At 48.5% G+C, this 17,455-nt stretch overlaps 1 protein-coding gene across 10 annotated transcripts in view; it reads right to left on the bottom strand.

Annotated features, from left to right (window-relative positions):
* The window catches only part of MYNN (myoneurin), a 504,100-nt gene that overhangs the window by 46,068 nt on the left and 440,577 nt on the right, over positions 1–17,455 (bottom strand). For 2 of the 10 annotated variants that reach the window (XR_011276088.1, XR_011276090.1), the window contains one exon: positions 1,903–1,993. The exons of the other annotated variants lie outside the window; for them this stretch is intronic. The gene's annotated coding sequence lies outside the window, so the exon portion shown is untranslated. The remainder of the gene's footprint in view (positions 1–1,902; positions 1,994–17,455) is intronic. 10 annotated transcript variants of the gene reach the window in all.

The following is a 17,455-nucleotide window of genomic DNA, read 5'->3' as shown; positions in this document are numbered from 1 at the left end:
GTTTTCCAGGACATAAGCAACCATTCTCATTGTTTGCTCATAGCCACTGGCAAGGAGTCGGCCAGCCATTTCAGCATTGTTTGGTTGTCTGATAGCTGAACCTTGTCTTTTGCTGGGAGCTGGGCAACTGCTGCTGTGGAGGTGTTGCCAATACCCAAGGGAACTGGTAAAGTTGGATCCACATAGTCCACCTTGGCGTCCAGCTCTACCCCCCAGCAAGAAGCTGTGCACGAAATTTGCGCGTATCTGTGTGTTTACAATGCACCGCCAAGACATTAGGGTTAGTGCCCTTTAAGGGCTCAAAGAACCCAAAATCCTCTCACACTAGCACACATAGTTGAGGTACAAGGTGGAGACGAGCCAGAAATGCAGTTTGGGATAGCTGTTTGTCATGAGATTTTAGGTTGGTGTTCTTGATCATGAACACCTTACTCTGCGGAATTGTTTCCATGCATGTATACCTTTCCGGACACGTGCCCTTCCTTGAGGTAGGACTACGTTCCAATGTCCTTTTTGGTACGTTGGGAGTGGAATTGTTATCAGGGGCCTTCGCAACAGGCTGTGATGCAATGGAGTGGCTTATGTCATGATGTTACAATAAAGTATGTGCCATGTCTGCAGACTTGTATGCAATGACCCAGCTTGTTAAATTGCCCAGGCTCTTGGCCTGCCGTTTTTTGCTGCGTGTGACCTTTTTCCGTGCTTTTTTTGATTTCTTGGCAGGAATGTCAGTCGCTGGCAGTGAGGCAGCTATTTCACAAGGAACCCTACGGACCGCCATCCATCTTGCTAAGCGGCGTTGCTTTTGCGAGAAGAACATTTCTGAGGTGTCTGAAATGTCTGCACTTGCGATAGGTGTAGGGGCTAATACCTGCTCCTTTTGTGCCCTGGGTGAAAGTAGCTTTGCTGGTTGTGTCTATTCCGTGATGGTCTGCTGGTTAGCCACATGGGAGGGCGGCTGTACGTTTTTGTGTATTCCACTGCAAAGTTTTAGAAGAATTTTCATGGCAAACTGAATTGAGGCCATAAAGGACTGTAGTTCCGCACAGGCTGCCTCGGCCATGATCGAGGCCTCTGCATATGCCGAGGCCTCGATTTGCACCGCCCCAGAAGAATCAATGACAAGGTTGAGGAAGGAGGACAAGCGGGCCCGGGCCATACAGGGAACTGGACGCAGCCCTAATAACCTGGGCATTCACTATCAGTGCCCCCCAAACCCCTGTCGATGGCTGTTTCTCTGTCGCTGCTGCCATGTGTTGCTGGATGGTATGACAGGTCCAGAAGGGAGTTATTGTCAATATCCCCAAAATACAGAGAATCATGGGATATCCCCCCCCCCGTGTGTGTCCTTCCGTCGCTTCCTGCACCGCCTGCAGAATAGGAGGCGCCTTTACCTGCTACGCTTCCCTTCTCTGTCCCGTTAGCTAAAGCCTGAGTTGGTTCCTCAGTCCAAGCACACCCCCCACCACACACCTTTAAGTTGTGGCATTTTCTTTTTTCATTTTGCTAGGCTAAGGCTTAACGGACCAATACAAGAGGGGGTGGAGGGCATAGAGTACTGGAGACAGCAAACTGTTGTGGCTTCCCACAGCAGAAATCAGATCAGAACGCACGCAGCTTAAAACGCTTACTGTGGGTTTATCAGCTGTGTCAAACGGATAAGAGTATTCGTAATTGAGGAGCGAGCCGGAGACTCCTGGACTTCCCCGGCACACCACGGACCACAAATGACCACTCCTGCACAACTCCGCTGGCGACTTTATGCGAAAGGCTGGCAGGCTGTTCACAGGGCTCCTTCTCTGATATACAGCAAACAAATACCAAGGTCGCCACCAATGGCCACTCCTGCACCATTCTGCTCCACTTTGAACCTTTACAATCCTGTCCTCTGAAACTACTTACCTTTAAAGTAATTTTCCTGATCACCATCACTTCATCTACGTGGGGAGCGAGCTTCAGGCTCTGCCAGTTATGCCTCTGTACCACCTCTTTTCTAAGGAAAAGATTATGTTGAAGGTGAGACCCACCGCTCTGGCCAATTTTGGGCAGAATTACATTTAAAACAATCAGTTTCATTTAAGATAGAAGCAGACAGGTCCCTTTTTTGAATTAAATGTACATCGAAGCAACTGTACCTCCAAAAATGTGACTGATATGTCACTTTTGGCAGGCCGGTAGAACAACAGCCTATCACTGGGTTTCCATGAAACAAAGTAAAACAGTTTCATTACACTTAAAGCAAACTTAACAATGTGACAGGATGATGGCAAAACTCATAAAACGTGAGAAAATCACCATGCCTCAAAGTGTCCGGTGATAGTGTCTTCAGGTGTCAGGATGTACTGAGAGGGAAGACCCAGTTTCTCTCTAGCAATGGGTCAACAGAATAGGGACCTCCCTTCTTTCTCCAAAGGAGGCCCGCCACACAAATGCTGTCTCAGAAAATTCAAAACCAAAACCATGTAAAGCAGGTGTCGGCTGCAAAGCAAAGTGCTCCAAAAGCTCCTCCAAATCCCAACCTAAATAAAGGTGCAAATCGAAAGGTTGCCTCCTCAAGGAGGATGTTATCGTTGCTCCCAGTGTTGGGCCACTTGGATTCATCAGGTCCTTTGACCCTTGTTTTGGAGAGTAGATTTTCTCCAGCTGTTGAACCACAGCTCTCAGCAGCCACATGCTTAGGGGCTTTTCTACGCACCGTATCCTAGGAGGTTTCTTGGAGGCCATTCCCTTTGCAAGCTGGCAATGCCCTTCTTCCAGGCTGGACTCGAAGTTGGCACTTCCAGGTGGGTCTGGTGCTCCCTGGACCGGTCTCGCAGTGAAGTGTTGCCCTACTCTCATTCTCACCTCCACCCCACCTCCAGGTTTCTCCCTGGGCCCTTTTTCCGCCATGACTACTCCTGGGCTGTTTTTTCTATCCCTGGCATAGTCGTAATGTCTCGTTCCTCAACCCACCTCTGTACTCTCACCTCACGCAATGTGGTCCTTCGCTACCCCTATCCTCGCTACCTAAGTGAGTGCCCTCTCAATCTCTCCTCAGCTTAACTTGGTCTGCCTTTCTCCCCCATATCCGGCTGTTGAAGTCCATTCTCTCTCCTGATGTCATTGCTTTCCTTCCCCCAGCCAACCATACTTTTTCCTCTGCGGTTAACTCTCCTTCGCACCATGATATTCTTGTTTGCTCAAAGTATTCTTATTTCTTGTTTCCACACCAAACTTCTCCTCGAACATCTTGACTCGCCTCATGTCCATAAGACAAATCTCCAATTAGGTTTCCTTCCCCATATTCGATCTCTAAGATGACTTCAATCTCTCCCTCGTCCTTTTCCAGGTTTGTATCTCCCTCCTTCCTCTGTCCAATACCATCCTCCTCCTTTCTCCAACAGAACACTTTCCACCAAAGTCGCTTCAAAATGGGGACTCGCCTGTACAATATTCCTCTCCTCTTCCTTCCAGATGGTACTCTCATTGACCCTCTAAGGTGGTACCCCCACTCTCTCTGTTCCCAAATAATCTCTCTCTTGCTTCCTAAAAAGCCATAACAATCCTCCTCCATACAATGAGTACCCCCTCCTCTAACATCTCAAGCCCCTTTTCTAAACAAATTGTTCCCTCCTTTTTACTACACACTAGTCATCTCTCCTCCTGGATGGCCTCTATCATTGCAAATTCCTGAGACAATATCCCGTCTTCTAAAAGACTTTTATTGGAAAGTATGCATTTTGTTTGTGCATTTTTGGTTGAATCAACCAATTAGATATACATGTATATGTATGTAGGGGAGTAGGGGTGTGTGGGTGGGTGTTGGGAGGGTGGGTGCGTGCATGGGGTAGGGAGGGTTGGGGGGATGGAGGAAACCCTCCACAATAAAAGGGTCTAATTCAGGTTGAGCAAAGGTGCACAAACAAAATACAGACTTTCAAATAAAATCTTTCAAAATAAATGGAACATCTAGGACAGGGTCTCCTGGACAGGGGTCACCCAGGCTCTGCTGCTATCCTCCTTCCAGCTCTCCTAAGGCCCGACACTGTACGGAGCTAGCTGTCATTTAATGCCCATTTCCTCCTCCCGTTGGGTGGCACTTGGGATTTTGGCCTGCACTTGTATTGTGCGGGCTGAGCTGTTCTCTGGTTCGGCCATGTTGTTAGGCTCACCTTGTATCCACAGGGATGCCACCCAGCCAGTTGGTCGCTGGTATCCTCAGTGATTCCCTGGTATGGTTCTCGGTGGAAGTTCCGCCTGGAAATACAGGAGGACTGTGTTTAGGACTGGCCGACCAAGGTAAGTTTCCCCCCCCCACCTCCCGTATGACTTCAGCCCCTCTGGGCCCTCTTCTTACATTGTTGTAGAAGTTGGTGTGCTCTCCGTCCTGCTTTCTGGGCAGGGGTGCGTTGTCTTTCGTGGGCGTGTGCGGTCCAGTTACTTCACTGACAGCGGCCCAAGTAATGTCTTTCAGGTAGGTCTTATTGCTGTTTTTTGAATTGTTATTCTTGCATGCCTTTCTCTGTTTGGTAATGTCTCTTTTTATCTCCCTTAGATGTGCGGAGCCTCCGCGTGGCGAACTGGCTAAGCTGGGCCCCGCCGGTAAATGATGGCGCACAATAAGCGCTATGATGCGGCAAGCACCTTGCGCAGCGCTGCAATGTCTTGTCTTCGCTGACCTGTGTTTTTTCCCTTTTTCATAGGTCGCGCTGTGCTCCCAGCGCGTGTGGATTCCCAGAGCGATGCCAGCTGAAAGGCGATCAGCCAGTTAAGTCTTTTAAGCAATTTATGGTTGAAATGTCTCTAATACCTCCTTTAATGATGTCTTTTCTTCCTTTTTCAGGTCCTTTGGTCCGGGCGTAGGGCAGATCCAACAAAGCTACCCAGGAGCTGCAAGCAGTGAAGGATGGAGATCGCGGTTAAGATGCTGCTGCTAACGATGTTCTTTTGTATTTCTGCAGGTTCTGATTTCCCAGGCTGTAAGTAAGCTGGACATGGTGAGCATCACGTTGCTAGCTGCAAAGTAACGCGAAGCGTGTTGTCTTGTTCGGGTGTGGTTTAAATAGCTTCTGCATAGTAGTCCAGGTAAAGGAGTCCCTAGGCCACCACACCCAAAACACTATACCGCATAGCTTGGTTCTTAGGAATCAAACTATGTGGATGCCTCCATGTTGGATGAAAGCCTAAATAAAGTAGTTCCCTGAGCAGATGTCTTTCACTGTGTATCAGCCTGGCGCCAAAGGAGCCAGGACTGGCCCCAACAGGGCCTGAGACGTGGATGCTAGGTCTTATTTGAGATCCGAGTCCTGATTCCACCTGGCCAATGGGCTTGCCAGTGGGGATCAGGGCTGAGAGTCGTGACACGTGCTCAGGGTCATGTGGTTTACAACGGGGCTGGCTTGAGGCTATAGAGGGGCCAACCACTATTTTGATTTTAAACTGGTGCTGCATATGTGCGCGAGGTTCGATCCTCCCCTTTGGAGCTCAGCTCTCCCTGCCTATATTAACCTGTACCTGTACCCCTCTGTGCTCCCAGCATGTGAAACAGATTTCTCAAAATTCTCTGGAACGCTTGGGGGGTGAGGGGGGGAGGGTGGGGGGTGTGTTTGGGCACGGATCTGCATGATTTTTCCATGACGTAAAAGTCTGTGATGGAAGAGTTTGCATGAGAAATGTACGCACCACCAAAGATTTGTACATTTACACTGCAAATCACACATACCCACACCCACACCCCCACAACACACCCACACCCCCACCCCCACCCCCACAACACACCCCCCACCCACACCCCCAACATAAACCCTACTTACCTTTTCTTCATGCTATGTCCCTGCAGTGCGGGTCGCTTTCACTTCTGTGATCGTGAACCGGCACTGCAGGGTGCTTTTCTTTTTTCTTTTTTAACGGGCAGCTGCAGGGGTTTCCCCTGCAACCCCGCCCCCCTCACTATACTGTAAATTATAGTGAGCGGGGTGCTGCGGGCGACACCCCTGCAGCCCCCGATTATTTTTCAGTATAGTGAGCGGGATGATGCGGGGGACACCCCCACAGTTTTTTTAGTTTATTTAACTTACCTACAATGTATGCCACCAAAGGTTCGAACTTTTGGTGTTCGAACCTTTGGTGATATGCATTTTTCGGACTTTTTGTGCGGTCGGACCTTTTTTTTCAGTCCGTTCGTACAATTCCTTTGGTCACATCTGTTATTCTTTTGTCGCAAGTACAATTATACATTGTCACCCTGCGACACTTCCCTTTGTGGGAGAACAATGCTTATTTACTTCACGCCTTACCCGAGAGATGAGCTTTTGTTAAAACTTGTGAATAAAGTTAAAAAAGGAAAACAATGTGCTTGCAAACTGCCGGTGTGGTTGCCGGCAACATTGCAAGAGGGAGAAATGTAACAAGGCCTATGTTCAGGCTTGCACAATAAGCAGCTTTGTCTGATTCTGGCTAAAGGGAGCTTTAGGCTCCTTCCAGACTATGAAGGCTCTTGCTTTCGCATCCCTCTTGCTAAGTTGGCTTTTAGGGCCCCCAGAAGGGGCCCAATAAGGCCCAAATTTGATAAGCACTGCCCAAAAGAAGGGGGCGTTGTCACACACCTTATATGCAGCTGCACTTTAAAGCTTTTCAAACTGTATGTGAATTTTTAATCACAGGATAGCGAACTGGGCCTCCACCACCGAACCAGTGGATGATGGGAATGGTGTGGAATGGGGAGGATTTCCTTAGCTGGACCTGATCATTTGGAATGGGATTGTCATAGTTGGCGTAATTCTATACCCCAAGCAGGACCCCTTAATTAGATCCGACCCCCTCCCTTTACCCAGAATCCTCCTCATGACAAACCATCAAGATAAGGCATCACGTAAAAGCATTACCCCCATTTAAGAAAAATAAATTATTGCATCTGGTAAACCAGAACACCAAGGAATCAACAATACTCTCAGCCCTAACACAGATAAATTCCTAAACACTGTCTTTAAGAGAGCTGGTAGCGAAGGAATCCATTTCCCTTGACAGGAAAAATAAACACTGGATTAGATATGCAGATCCTGCTAAATCTTACAGGCCTCACCCAGCTGACTCACTGGAATGCCGGAAATGCATTGGAGGGACAGAGCCTCCATGTCCTTGTCCTGAACTTCCTTATGTGGGTTCTGTGTTATTTTCTGCACAGGAGTCAGTCCATTTGGGACCCCTGGTAGTGCAGCTCTACCTCGTTTTGGTTGTGGTGAACCAAGATCCTTGGGATACACTTATGGCACCCATGGGTGGGGGTACAACACTGTACCCCTAGTGTAGGTTTTTGGACATCTGTGTGTTGCCCGCAGAGCAGGGTATGGGCTGGTGGCAGCTTCATGCTGATATGACAGGAGCTCTGAGTAGCCTCCGTTTTGGGATACCCAGGCCCCGCCATAGCAATCAATGGATTCCTGATAGAAGGCAAGATGGCCCCTGGGGCCTCTTGGTTTCTATAGCCTGTTACCTTGTTTTCCCAAAGTCCTGGGAATCCCTGGCTCTGTCCCTTCCCCTGACTGGCTGTCTGCTGGAAGAACCACATATGGTATTGTGGGGGATGTCCAGGCCAGACTGGCTGGAGCCTTCCCAGGGACTGTATGTTGTGGGTACACCCTTGGAGTGGGACCTGTGTGAATAGATTGTGTGACCAATATGCATTCTATGTTATGGGTGTCTGGTTTCTGTGTGTGTGACCCAATGAATGTGACAGCCCTGACATGAATGCAGTGTGGTGCGCTGAAAGGCTGGGTGCTTGCCCCAATCCACATTCCTTGGTATGGATGTCTGGGAGGAGGTTAATGGCCTGAATGCCTGTGAGCCTGATCGGCTGCCTGCCTGCATGAATGCCCTTCTGTGTGATTGGCTGACTGGGCCTGGCTCAGCCAGAGTGAATGATGGACAGATCTGTATATCTGGGGACCTCTCACTTACCAATTTGCTCAGGAGCTGAAGTTGAAATTTGAAGCTGTTCTTCGAAGCCCAGCTGGAGGAGAATATTGCTGCTGAATTCCTTTGACGCAATCCAAGAGCTGTCTAGGACTGATCCGAGAGAGGACCTGGCTAGGAGACCTCTCCCCGAGCTACGAGGGACCATCGTGCAAAAACCGCCATTCTTCATCGATGCATCCTGGAAGCCAGTTCTGTGAGTCTGACGTCCGGAGAAGGGGTACGCCGAGAATCCTGAAGAGAAGCGCCTGGACATCGAGGTCGAAGTCCCTTGATGTCGACCGGGGTTTGGAAGATTTCCGTGACCACTGGAAGCCAGTTCGTATCGTGTGGAACAGAAGCAGGGACGCCTTGACGCCGTGCTGCACGATGCCCAGAGCCGAAATGCCAACATTTGAACGAGGGCTCCCTTGCCATCACTGTCGACTAACTTGGTCCCGCCGGAATAAGTCGAGGTCGCCGACTACCGAGGAAAGTCTGCCGGTGGGTTTCCCACCACCAGAAGGTGACGACGACATCCCGAGGACATTGACTGAGTGAAGATCTGAGGTCCAGCCATGGTCGAGTCCCAATCGACGAAGCTATCCTGAGGTATGTCCTGCGGTTGCAGCACAGACAGGCCAGAGGACCACCAAAAGCAACTCCCGACACTCAACGCCTGCTGCTGGGCCTGCATTCATCATGGCAAAGGTTTAAAGTCCACAGAGTCTTACTTGTGGCACCAAACACTTTGCATCGAGGTCTACCACACGCCTCACTTTCCCAGGACTTCCTACCATCGAGGAAACAATTGTCGAAGAGCACCTCAAAGGTCGAAGCTGCCGTATTGGCACCAGTGTTCCATTTTTCCTCAACGTTCTTGACGCCCAGTGGCTCCTACTTTCAAGGGAGTCCACCCTTGAAGGATACCACTGACGAACTGTCGAAAAGACTCTTCCACTTCAGGTACATTTGTGGGGTTGAACTTTTTAACCAAGTAGCAAGGCTTATTGTTACGCTCACCTGGTCTATGCGGGGATGTTGGGGCACGTTTGCAGCCCTCCCTGGAAATGGCTTCCCTTTGTCAGGCTTCTTCCCCTGCTCGTGTGTTATGGACTCCGCTCGTTGTTGGCATTGCCCCTGCGAGGATATGAGCGGTCGTGAGAATGCTGTGGTATGACTGTTGTGTCCCTCAAACCCTTCTTCCCAGAATGTGGGGAGCATGCGCCGACCCATATAGTCTCATCTGTTTAATGATGATGGCGAGCTCTCTGTCCTGCTTCTCACTGCAGGGGCGCTTTAGATGGACCGAGTTCCTTTACTGGTCCATGTGCGTGGCATCCCAGACCGTTGCGGCTGAACCACTGCAAAGGTAAGTATCCTTTTAATAATATCTTTCCTTGATTATTGTCCGTATACTTTTATAATGTCTTTTCTTTGCTTTCTCCCAATAGGTGATATGCGGCCCAGCGGTAGTTGCGCCGCAAGAAGTGAGCCCCAATGGAAGAGAAGAGAGTTCACGATGTTCCAATAGATGGTACGTTTTGGTTTGAAGGTCAATGTCATGACCCTTACCCCTGGCCGTCACTGGCAAGTCAGCCTTCCAGTTAGGGCCAGGTCAAAGGCCTTAAAACTACATCCAAGACTCTCTTGGAGTCAGGCCTTTGGCGCCAGATTCATAACCATCATGAAGACCAACATTAGAATGGGACTATTTACTTGGGACTATTTAACTCGGGGGGGGTTCAGCCAACATGGAGGCACACACATAGCTCAGTTACAAGGAACTGAGCTATGCGGTCTAGTCTTTTGGGTGTGGCAGGCCTGGGACTACTTTACCTGGACTACTTTGGGTGTGGCAGGCCTGGAACTATTTTACCTGGACTACTTTACCTGAGACTATTTAAACCGCACCCAAACAGCAGAACATGCTTCGTGTTATTCTGCTGTGGGCAGCATAATGCTCACCGCGTCCAGTTCTTTGATGCCAGCTTACCTGAAACAAAGGACCTGCAGAGAGAAAGAACACTACGAAACTTACCTGTAACAGTATCCCGTCTTCAATCCATCGCCGACTTCAGTTCCACTCACCTGAAGGTAAGAACTCCATCATCCGGCACTGCATGCATCCTGAAATACCATAACCTGGAAAGTGGAGAAAGAAAGACAGCATTAGTAAGCGTTTAATCACGTTTCCTCCAGATCGAAGAAAGCCACACAATTCTTACCTGGGTAGTCATCTCCTGGTCAGTATCATCGCTGGAACATTACGGCACTTGGTGAGGAACATCGCGACCTGCAAGGATAGAAAAGACACCGGCTAGCAATATAAAAGGTGAAACAGCGCTGCGCATGGCGCATTACTCACCGGACAGCATCACGCACACCGCGCTTTCGCCTACTGGCCCATGCTCATCTTCAAACTGCATGACGACACCAAAATACCTTTCCATACCTAAACGGAAAGACGCAAGACATTATTATTCGAACTGAGAGGAACATAAGAACTGGATATAAAGACTGTAAAGCAGCAAACCTACGGAGTCACAGCAGGCCTGGATTCCCACAGGGGGGCTTGCACCAGTGAAGTAACTTGGTCACTGCTGGCCCCCCACATCTACGCGCCCCTGCCACGAGGAGCAGGATGGAGAATCCACCTTTTACAATATTAAGGTGAGGAGAAGGCCCAAGGGGGAGGAAGGAGTTAAGACCAAGGGAGGTGGGAAAAACAGACAATCTGGTATTGAATCCAGCTCTCCTATATTGCAGACCCATCTTTAACCAGAGGCCTTACCAAGGAACCGGGAGAGGGTTCGAGAGTGCAATTCATCCAACCAGGGCTGGGTGGCGCCCCAGTGGATACCAGGTGAGCGTAACAGTCAAGCGCAACCTTAGCGTAATGTCTTTAGCAATTTTCTAACCTTGTTTTGTCTTTTTCTCTTGCAGGAACTGTCTGTCGATGTCGGACTGAAGTGCTGCTATCCGGAGATCCGCCTGTGAATGAAGGATGCCTGGATCCACGATGATGCTGTGAGTAAACGGACTCCTGGGTAAGTGCTGTGGCTGGTAGCCGGAATCAGGTAAGGATGCACTCCGACTGTGGTTGCTGCTGGAATCAGGTAAGGATGCGCTGCGACTGTGGTTGCTGCTGGAATCAGGTAAGGATGCGCTCCGACTGCAGCTATTGCTTGAATCAGGTAAGGTTGCGCTTTAGGCGGCAGTGAGCGTTCCGCTGCTATAAGCAGATTAACGCGAAGCGCTTGCATGCGGGCAGGCTTAAATAGCGTGTCTCCAGCCACGCCCATTAGTTCTGCCTTGTGGCCCCACCCTGCCAATCCTACAGGATGCTGCACGTGCAGTCCAACTCTCTCCTAAGGCCACACCCGACCTGGATGCACATGGAGGCCTTGCAGGGGGAAACCAGCACTTACACCAAAATAAAAGTGTGCAGGGCACACTTGCTCATGAGCCTGGCGCCTAAGGCACCAGGAATGGGTCCAACTGGACCCTTTATGTTGTGGAGCCTGTGGTTCTTGCCCAGTGGCCATGACACTTATTGAGCATTTATGGACCGGGCTTGTAAATAATGTTATTACATGTTGCCCACGTTGGGGGGGTCCTCATTCAGAATTGTGCATCTATATCCAAAGAAAGCATTCTGCCATTGCTTAACCTTAACCAGCCTTCCTTACTTATTATCTATGTTGATAGACATTACTGAATGATTTGTATGCTCTATTATAACTGCCAGCAGTTGATGAATTTTAAAGGAATCTAAAGTCTAAGTGTGGTACCACATAGAATTGTATAGATGTATCATTATAGAATTTCAAGTGTGTTATTGAATTGTGTGTATATATATCTCTGAACCTTATTGTTATATAAAGAACTGTGTTAGCACATAATGTAGTGTGTGGATATTTCTTTGTGGGGGCTTGGGGACTCACTGTACTTAAGAACCAGCCCGCATCACTTCCTGAGAGCTTAAGCCTTGGTTGATCTTTCATAGCTACCATATAGTGAACCTTGGCTGGGGTGCTCTGTGCCTCTACTCTGCCATATAGCAGAAGTACAGATACCCCCTCCAGTCTTTACACCCACTCAGACATCAGAAATGCTTTACATTCCCATGCAACGCCTGCACAGGGAGCAGACACAGATGTCAAAAGCTCACTCGATTTTTTCACAGATGTCACGCTCCAAGGCCATGCAAAAAAATCAAAAGCAAACTGAAAAGCTCCCCGACACTTTACAGTTCCCTGCAAACACATTGTTTGCTTCCCGGCTACGTGAACAACGAAAGTTGGACAGAGGTGACAGATTCAAAAGGGCTTTTTCCACCCTTACATTCCTGTAAATCAATAGGGGAATGCTGAGAGGCTGAGAGGAACCATACATCCTCCAGAGTCATGAAAATAAACAAACAAGCAGGTTAGCATTTTCAAGACCTGACCCAACCTCAAACACCCAGAGCTCACCCAGATGGAACAATTAAGACCTACCAATCACAGCCCCTTAATTCAACAAGTCTCACAGGTGCAGGCCAGGCACTCAGACAGAGCCCAATACTAGGGGAGGGAACACAAGGATCTATAAACTGAAGGAGCCACTCCGATGGAGTGGGTGTTTGGAGAGTGAGTGCAGCAGGAGTTTGGATAAGATTGGAAAGCAAAGCAGGAGACTGAAGGAGTTTGGAATTATAAGGTTGGAAAGTGGAGAAGGAGTTGGAAGGAGTGTGGAGGGAGCTGGAGTTGGAAAGAGTGTGGAGGGAGCTAGAGGAGTGAGGGGAGCAAAGTTATAAGGAGGGGGTTGCTGAAAATCATTTGTATGAGGTTGGGTAAAAAGAGCAAGGACATTGGTTGAAAACATCAGAGGGTGAGTGGAGGAGACCCTCTGTTGGTGAGAGACAGGACGCATAAAGAGAAAAAAGCAGAAAGGCTTCAGGAGGAGGTTAAAGAACACCATGCAGATAGCATAGGAATGCACCACAATGACGATGTAAAGTACACAGCAAGGAAGACTAGGAATGTATGGGTGGGCACACTTTTTTCAAGACAGCCTTTTGGGGTGAGACCCCGATCAAACACAGAGGTGGCAGGAGCATGTGGTATGTCTGCAAGTAGAAGATCAGTGCAGGTGGTAAAGAGGGCAAGAGGCAGGGGGATGATGGAAGCCTTCTTAAAGCCCTTTAGAAAACCCAACATGGACAAGCTCTAATGCCACAGGAGTAAAGCTGAAGAGGAAAGAAGACGGCTGCGGTAACCTCTCAAACCCAGGACTGAGAACCTAGGAGTTTATGTAGCAAAGAGGAATGTGGGACAGTAAAGTCTCGGGCAAGGGAAGAACAGGTGTACTGTACAGATGTAGGTACAGCCTGCTAAAGTGCAAGGTAAGGTTAAACTCCACTCAGCCACAGCATTGTCCCGTGCAATGCTGCAAAGCAAGGGGTCTAACTGATCCCCTGCCACGAGCATGCCCCAGTACCCAAACTGGCCCTATGGTCAAACCAAAGAATCCGAGCCTTGAGGAAAGGTGTGGCTATCTAGGGAGGTGGACGGTGTGGAGATATGCCTACCTCCTTTTGGGATGAAGGGCCCCTTTACAATCCTCCAGTGTATGACAGCACAGATCTGAAGGGGAGAAGAGGCACAATGACAGTGTAACACTGGTCGAGGAAAGAATCAAGATGGAAGAAACCTCCGTACCTAATGGCACAGATGTGGCAGAAGTGGACAGAAGGTGGCCAGGGGCAAGCCCTTAAGTATTAAGCCCAGATCTGGTATGAGAGGGTCTATTAGACATTTTAAAGCCCCATTGGCACTATTAGACACCTCTTCACAAGACGAGACGTGGCCACCAAAGTAGGACTTCAGGATGGTGGGATTAGGCTCAAGGGGCATCACTGAAATGCCTCCAGAATCTTGCAGGGCGCATTGAAACAATTGTTGCCAATTGTATAAGCGCCTAACAAATGACCAATAAATAAATAAATCTGTGGAGGAAGAGCTTGCAGAGCCAATACAGCGGGATGAATATGCAGTGAACACGTCACCTTTTTGGGGTGCCTGCAAAAGAATTAAAGGTAGACTAACCCATAATGAAATCCAGTAGCTAGCTCTGCTAGTTGGTACATTTCTTCCAAGAGATGGCAGTGGGGCTGCAGAGATCAACGTTTAAGTGCATTAGACTTTGCATAGGGCCCAAGAGCAACCTGTGCCCAAGCCTTCCATACACAAATGGTGCTAGTGAGCATCTGGAAAAGACCTGCCGCATGAATGGCAGCAGTGACAACCACGAGCATGGGGCAAGAGTTGAAGCCGACCCAAAATAAGAAACATGAAAAAAGGAGCCTAAACGAGCGCTAACACGTTTCTCCTTCCCCGTTTGTGTGGAAATAATTACTGGTAGTTGGGAGTTAGGCGCACAAGGGGGAAGTCATATGTGCAGGTGTATCCCAAACATAGAAGCCAAAACGTTGCATTAGAGTACACCTAGGAAGAAATGGCATACATGGAGGGACACAGGACTTTTAGGTGGTGTTTGGTTCTTTACCGAGCTCTTGACTGCCCTGTGAAAAACAGTCACTGGCAAAGCCAAACGTTTTGGCTTGAGTATAAGCAATGGGCATTTGCCAGGCATTGCTATTATATCTGCACGTGGTCGCACCATTTTGCAGATGCTGCCATTGATGGGCAGTGAATACAGTTAATACCCCTACAGTAGTGCCTGCAAAATGCATTTGCAGTACCTCCAAAAAATCCAAAACTGTTTGCATTGCCAATGCTAGTTATACTACACAAGGTGCATTCCATAGGGACGTAATCCTGCAAGTATGGAGGAAAAGGGAGGAGACGTAGGTGTATTCATTGAAAAAGAGTACCTCCAATCCTAGTTCTCTCCTAGTGGGTGTCACCCAAAGCTCTGTGCTAGACCAATGCTCTATACCACCTCTTTTTGCAAGCTCATCACTTCATTTAGTTTTTCTCGTCACCTTTTTGCTGATGACAGCAAGTTCTTCTCCTTTTCATCTTTCAAAATAACAGATGTGTTTTTACAGCTCATTTTCACGTTAGGGAGTTCCCTTGGCAATGGTAACAGATGTTTATTCTGACCCAACTCAATGGTACGGATTGTACTGAACGCTGAAGGATGAGAATCTGAGCGGACTTACTGCGATTTTAACTTGTGACCCTGATGTCCAACATACAATACCGTATTGCATGCATTAGTCCACTGAGCCACAGACCAGGCTATTACCGGTGAACAAGTATTTCTTAACCAATTCGTTATCTCCACTGAAACAGCTTCAAAGCTGAAACTGTTAGTACGATCCACTCCCACCACAGTTATGACTTCACTCAAATTCTCACCTCTAACTCAGTAGATGGACCTTATTGCTCCATCCTCCTCCTAAGCCTCCAAATAAAATTCTAAACTCAACACTGCGACGTTGTCACCTCCTCACTATCTTGTGCCTTGATCATACTCCAAACACATGTATTGCCCAACTCACATTAAAAAACAAAACTTTAAAATAATCTTATTTAGACTGTATGTAAAGGAAGACCGATTATTTCATCTTTGTGTGCACATTTTTCATGACCCACAATAGAAAAACTCACTGGTTCCTCGTCCAACTAAAATACACACCGTTTCCCAATTTAGGTAAAAACAAATTTAGGAGTCCCTTGTCTTATAATATGGTTTTATATACTTGTCTAATTTCAAAACATCCCATTTTGTGACTGATGCGACATAGCATTGATGGGTTCTTCACTGTATTTCATATTTTGGCGGCTGTATTATTTGACAACGTTTGTACGGCTTCACAAACTAAATAGGGTCACAAAGAACCAAGCACTCCCACACATGGTATAACCAACGTACCCTCCCATCAGCTAACTGATCCCACTCGCCATTTTCCACCCAAGACTAGATAGATACATCGACTAGCAAACATACACACAGCAGCAGTCAAGGGGATCAAACAGTGCCTTATCTCACTCACACTCACCACTCTTGATTCTGTCAGCCATCCCACCTGTTATGCACGATAGGTCAGTCACACACCCACACAACACCCTGCATGACACTCCGATACAAAATACTGTCAGGCTCCCCGTTTCACCGCCCAACCCTCCTCACGTCCCATCACCTAGGGTGCAGGGGAGTCGCCATCACCGATGGTTGCGGATCACACGAAGGGGACGGTGTGGTCTGTTTCCTCATCTCCAATGGCAACTGCCATGGAGATTGCGATCGGGCTGGAACAGCCGATCGCGATCGCTTCCTGGTTGCACATCAACTTTCCGATCACGTGCACGGAGCCCCACTCACGTGATCGGGAGGCGGCTCGCATAAAAGCCGGGAGCTTTGAATGACTCGCCGCTTCACAGCTGTTCTCTAACACTGTTCGGCGTTCTTGACTCTCGTTTTTTGACCTCATCGGATTTCGACCTCAGGCTTACTCTCACGGATTTGATTAACTCTTGCTCCTTGGATACGGTTGCCGATACTCTGCACGGATACTGGTACTTTGGACCCTTTTTGCACTTAACGGACTGCTTTGGATTTTCCCTATCTGTTCACTTGCTACAACCCGGATCTCGACCCTTGGAAGGTTTAAGACCTTCCTTCTGTTCAGTCTTGGAAATCATTACGGGTTACTGGTGGTCAGCTCGTCTCCACCTCCAGATACTTGCCTGTTTGAATCATCGGCGCTCCCTTGCACCAATTCCTCAGGCTCCCTTCCATTGAACATAGGTAAGAAAGTATCCTTATTCACTCTTAACTAAAGCACTGTCTTTGCCTGTATTAACCCCGACTTCCTTCCAACAGCCTCTGGAGTCCTCGGCGCCACCTGATTCTACAACCAACAAACCACCTGTGGCCTCAAAGCTCGCACAGGGAGTGTTTATCTTTCTCTCCCTGTGGGTGATTTGTGGACAGAGGCTCAATACTCTTCACTACGCTGCAAGTCTCGACCGACTGTGAAGCCTTGCGTTGTGTTGAGTATGGAGCCTGTAGCCGAGGACCCCGTGGCTGCATTGATACAGGCACTCACAGTTTTGAGGGCAGACATGACAGCCGCCAACGCGGCTATACATCAGAGGTTAGATTTAATCCAAAGTGTACAACACCCATTACCTGCTGATGTAGAGTTTGGGGAAGCCGCTGCCCAACCCCCAGTTGTCCAACCTATTACTCCCCCTGTAGCACCACAAATTCCTGTACTCATGCCTACACCTTTTCCCTTGGCTGCTCCAGAAAGATTCCACGGAGACCCCAGAAAGTACCGCACTTTTGTAAATCAATGCAAGCTACATTTTCTTTGTAGACCTCAGGCCTTTCCCGACTCCACCACAAAGGCAGCTTTCACCTTGTCCCATCTGGCCGGCACTGCGGCAGCATGGGCCAATCCCCTACTGGAAAACAATAGCCCTGTCCTATATGATTTCGAGTTACTGGTCACAGAAATGTCTCATGTATTCGACACACGTCACAAAGCCCAATCCCGGGATCTTGA

Source organism: Ambystoma mexicanum, chromosome 10 (genome assembly GCF_040938575.1).
Source record: "Ambystoma mexicanum isolate Mex_15411 chromosome 10, UKY_AmexF1_1, whole genome shotgun sequence".
In the NCBI taxonomy this organism is placed as follows: Eukaryota; Metazoa; Chordata; class Amphibia; order Caudata; family Ambystomatidae; genus Ambystoma; species Ambystoma mexicanum.
The sequence above is the reverse complement of the archived record's forward strand: the minus strand, read 5'-3'. Positions and strand labels throughout refer to the sequence as shown.